The sequence below is a fragment of the Saccopteryx leptura genome, chromosome 6, assembly GCF_036850995.1.
Source record: "Saccopteryx leptura isolate mSacLep1 chromosome 6, mSacLep1_pri_phased_curated, whole genome shotgun sequence".
Taxonomy (NCBI): Eukaryota; Metazoa; Chordata; class Mammalia; order Chiroptera; family Emballonuridae; genus Saccopteryx; species Saccopteryx leptura.
Genome location: NC_089508.1, coordinates 179,383,419 through 179,388,497, shown reverse-complemented (window position 1 = coordinate 179,388,497; position 5,079 = coordinate 179,383,419). Strand labels below are relative to the sequence as shown.

Genomic DNA, 5,079 nt, shown 5'->3' with positions numbered 1-5,079 from the left:
CAGGTTTGTTTTTTTTTTTGAAATAGGATACATTTTTCCCATGTTCAGATCTGAAAATACTCAGCTGTAATTTAATCTACCTTTATTAGATTACCCAGTTATGTCCACAACACAGTGGAAACCATCCTAAATTAGTAAGGTCAGGGGAAAAGGAGGCTGGATGTGAGAATTCCTGCTGCTCTTGCCTGACCTGTCTTCTGAATAGGGAGACAAGTTGTTGATAAAGTAGTCAGGTCACCAGAGACAAGGAGTTCAGCACCCGTCCAGGGTCCCCAACGGGAAGTCTACCTTCTTTATTTCTTCCATAATGACTTCGGAATAACCCCGGTCTTCAAGAAGTATATTGGACAGGACAGAAATGCCCAGGTCATCCAAACGTTGCCAGTGCTGGTCCAAAAATGCTTTGAATTTATAGAATTCTACATTGAATGTCAGTTAAAATACAGGACACCCAATTAAATTTGTATTTCAAATATTATAATAGAATTTATTTTTAGTATTAGTATGTCTCAAATATTGCCTAGGACATACTAACACTAAAAAAAATTATTTATTCTTTATCTGAAATACAAATTTAGTTAGGTTTCCTGTGTTTTTATTTGCTCAAATTTAGCAACAAACTTCAAATCACCCAAAAAGGCCACAACATCATCTATTAATAGCAAAAGTAAAATAAAATAGCTCACGTAACAGGTATGAATCATAGGCTGCAAATGCAGATGTGCAAGATCTGTCATCTTTTAATTTTTTAGAGAGCAACCAATTCTGCTTCCGAGTCCCCAAGCCCACAGGAAATCCAGCCTCAGTCATTATGAGGCACTGTACCCTCACTGTCCCATCACAATCTAGGTAGCCAGAGAGTAGGAGGCCAAGCTCCAAACTCATTTGATGACTTTCCAGGTGAGGAATAGAGGATAATGAGTTCCTCTAACTTATTTGACCATGGGACCTTTTCATCAGGAATCGTCTTATTGGACTGGGGTTCCATGGAACCCAGTTTGGGAAATACCAGCCTAGGGCACTGCACTACCTGGTTCTGTCCCTTGGCATCTTCCTTTTGTAGCTGCAGAGCTGTTTGTGCAGCCGGCACCCTCGGGGCCCTTTAGCTCTTGTTAGTAACTCAGTTCTAATTCCAAGAAGCTTTTAACTTAATGGGATGATAACATGGTTTATTAATTAAGGTTCTTTTGTCGCAAACACAAAAAGCAACTCTGGCTAACTTCCTTGAAGATATCAAGAAAACTCACAGAATCATAAGAACTGCCAAGCAATTAGGACTTTAAAAGAGCAGTTTTGGGGACTTCAGCCCATGGGAGTTCCTAGAGCTGCCACTCAATTAACTCCACTGCAGAGACACCTTTGCCTGCATCTTTCTGCTGGGGTGGCAGGTCCCTGGGAGAAAGGAGGTGACCGCTGTGGCTCGGGCCAGATGTCTCTGCCCCAAGATCATTCGGCCCCAGGACATGGAACAGAAGGTGCCACAGAGGAAACCACTGTGATGTGGGCAGCCACCCCGACCCGGGTCTCCCACATCCAGCATGCAGCCAACGCCCGATCTTCTGTGGGGGTCACGGTGACGTTGGTGCGCATAACTCTAACTACCCCCGGAAAAGTCCTCTGCGCATCTCTCTAGGTGTGGAGTACATTCTTGTTTCTTCCTTTGGTCACAAACAAAGACACTTTGAGACCACATTGTAAAACATAAGTATCCTAATTCCCAGCATTAAAACTCACAGGTGGCCTGGAGAAGCTCTTCTTCAGTTAGAGTAGCCCCGGAAGCCAATCAACAGCGGCTAGGGGTAAGCGGAATGGTGGGCGGACTTGCCCACACTTTCTGAATCCTCTCTGCCTCCTTCCTCTTTTGCCAAATGCTGACTGGAATGCAGAGTTCGGCGTGTCTAGGATGAAACTCCACAGAGATAGATTATACAATAGCCCTAAACAAACCTTAGAAAAACGGAAGTTAGTATCCTCCTTGTTTGTTACTTAAAAAAAAATGGATATGGTTGTCAAGAATGGTATCCCGGAGGAAGGGGAGATGCATTTTGGGGGGTGCGTTCTTTTTTGTGTTGATTCAAAAGCATTCTAAATTACTTTTTTTAAACAAGTCAAACTAAGGTTTCCTTCAAATTCCCAAGCAAATTAGGCTTTAAAATAAATGAACCCCCAGGGTACCGCCACCTACCACTATGTTACACTGTGGGCTTCAGGGGAATGTAGTTTGCTTTTATTGCTTTGTTCTCTTTTCTCACTGTGATTTACAAAGCAGTGTGGGAAAATGGTTAATACAAAATAAAAGTTAAAATTAAAACCACTTTTTCCACTATGGTGCTGTCTCCTTCCCACCCCCTCATCCCTGGGGGCCCGTTCAACTGAGTTTAGTAGCACAAAGGCTACTAAGTTCTAGAACTGTATTCATAATTTACCTAAAATGGATCGATTTCCTAGCTCTAGGACAGGACAAAAGATTTGTTGACTGTAGTTGATGACAGGGAGGGAATTGATAAATAATGGAACATGCTCATTTTAATATGCCTTCGAACTCAGGAAATTTGTGGCAGTTATTAAATTGTTCAGGTTTGCTCAAATAACTTGATGTTTGGAGGTGAAGCTGCTTATGGCCCCAAATAGTTCCCAAGGAAAAAAAACTACTGTTCACAGCCCTGTGACATCAGATATGTTCGACTGGCAGAAACAATTTCTCTGTCTGTTCCAGGGACAACACCTAGGTTGCTTTACCCTGAGGACCTTGTCAGAGTGATCCCCTTCACCCAACCAGTGACCCAGCCCAGGCTCTTACAATCACCCAAGTCTTGGTTGAACACTTACTATCTGTCTGGCACAGTGTTGGTCAGTTCTGCACCCAAGTCTTGGTTGAACACTTACTATCTGCCTGGCACAGTGTTGGTCAGTTTTGCACCCATTTTTTTTGTTTGTTTGTTTAACCTGCACATCATTTCATAGAATGTTTTAAAATTCCATTTTAGGTATGAAAATATTGAGCTCACAATGATTAGGAGTGTTTCCTTGGTCAGACAGTTCTATTGCCAATAATAACAAGAATCCAGGGGACAGAGAAGAAGGTTCCCTTGGAATATGGGGTAAATGTGGAAGTTTGAACTTGTACCCACGAGAGATATCTGTTCAATGCAGGAACAACAGCAGTATGTGCAAGGTATCGTGCTAGGTATCTTAGTAGTTTCCTGTTTACTTTAACTGTCACACAAAAGCTATGAAGTTGGTAGTAAAAGGGATTCTATTTTAGAGGTGGGAAAATGGAAGCTTAAGGGAAGAAAATAGTAACTGGCATTGCCTGGTAACCCCTGCAGACACGGCTATGTAATAAAGCAGATATTGGTGCAAAGGACATGGAGGTAAGTCAGGACAGCTTCTGGCTGCAAGTAATGACAATGAAGAGTCCCAGTGGACTGGTTGGCATCAGGAGCTTCTCTAAGAAGAATGAGGTGTACCCGCTTCTCTGCCCCACAGGCACAGGGGCATGCAGGTGGAGCTTCCTAGTGCCAACCACACTGCAGTGTTTTCATGGGGAAGTCAGGCTCCAAGGAGTGTGTGAGGATGAAGCAGTCACCATTACACCTGGCCTTTTTCTAAACCATTGCTACCTTCCAGCAAACTATACCTTGGGTATCTCTGTGAAACACAAGCTGTGTTGAATCTTTAAGGGGATCAAGGCCTTACACTAAAGGAATAAACCTCCATGACTCAGTCAGCAGAGTGCAGGCACTGGGGAAAGGAACAGTGGGATTTGGATACAATGTTTCTCCAAGGGGCTGGAAAGTACTGGCCAGAAAGATAAAATGATAGGACACCCAGGACTTGCTTCCCAATATTCCTGGGGATGGGAGAGGGTAATGGCTGAGAGTAGTTGGGAGTAGAGATAACATTAGCTGGCCGTAGGTTGATAATTGAGGGACCTCTGTGATGAGTATGTATGCTGGGGGTTCATCTATAGTCTTCTAGTTTATGAATGTTTGAAATATCCTATAACAGATTAAATAGTGTGGACATGGTTTAGTCTTCTATCCCATAAAAAATTTCCTCCCACTGGGAATATAAATATGACTAGGGAGACAGCCTGGATTTTTTTGCCCAAAGCTGTGGGTACCCCCTACATCAAAACAATCTCCAAGTTCTGTCACTTTAAACTCTAAAACTCATCTCAAACTTGTCCATTTCTCTCCATCCCGACAGCCACGATCCTCATTCTAGCCACCACCAGCATCCTTGTTTAGACAACTGCAGTGGCCTCCCCACTTCCAGCAGAAATATCTATTTCCAATCTTCTCTCCCTACGGAAGATGACCGGCTTGTTCAAAATGCAAATCTGCAACTCCATGAGAAAAAAGTGCGGTGCAGAACAGTGTACATGACATTTACGTAAGGAAGGGGAAACCACAGACACACACATGTGCAGACTATTTGCTTATATTTGCTAACGGAAACTCTGGGAAGATAAACCATAAATCCAATAAAAATAATAGGGGAGGAAGTGTACAATGGAGGACATACTTTGCAGCAAAACTTCTCTGAATATGTCCTCTTAGGAATCTTGACTTTGGAATAAAAATATAACATGACATAAAAGCAAAACTAAATAAGAGAGCTCTAAAAGTTGAAACCAAGTTGAAATAATAAAAAAAACAACCTTATACAACTGGTGCTCACTTTGGTATACACTAAAATTGGAACAATACAGAAATGGTAAGCGTGGTCCTTGCACAAGGATAACATCCAAGTTCGTTCCATTTTTTTTATAGAATTGTACACCTGAAACTTATACAATATTATTGACCAATGTTATCCCAATATATTTATTTTAAAAAATTGTTCCTCAAATTGGTAACATTAACTACACCAAGAAAATAATTATTTTGAATAACTTTCATCAAAAGGACTTTGACTTTACATTCTGGTGGAATATATTTTAAGAAAAAAAAAAATTGCAAATAAATATTAGACTTCATTCAGTAATCATACTGTTAGTATTAGGTTGGAACATATGAAGTTGCCTATATTTGATCATTTTTTATTTATAAAATGACAATTTTTTATGTTGTA

The 5,079-nt window shown here is 41.2% G+C and overlaps 1 pseudogene; it reads left to right on the top strand.

Annotated features, from left to right (window-relative positions):
* Window positions 1–4,674: 4,674 nt before the first annotated feature.
* LOC136377849 (U6 spliceosomal RNA) lies at window positions 4,675–4,773 on the top strand (annotated as a pseudogene).
* The last annotated feature ends 306 nt before the right edge of the window (window positions 4,774–5,079 follow it).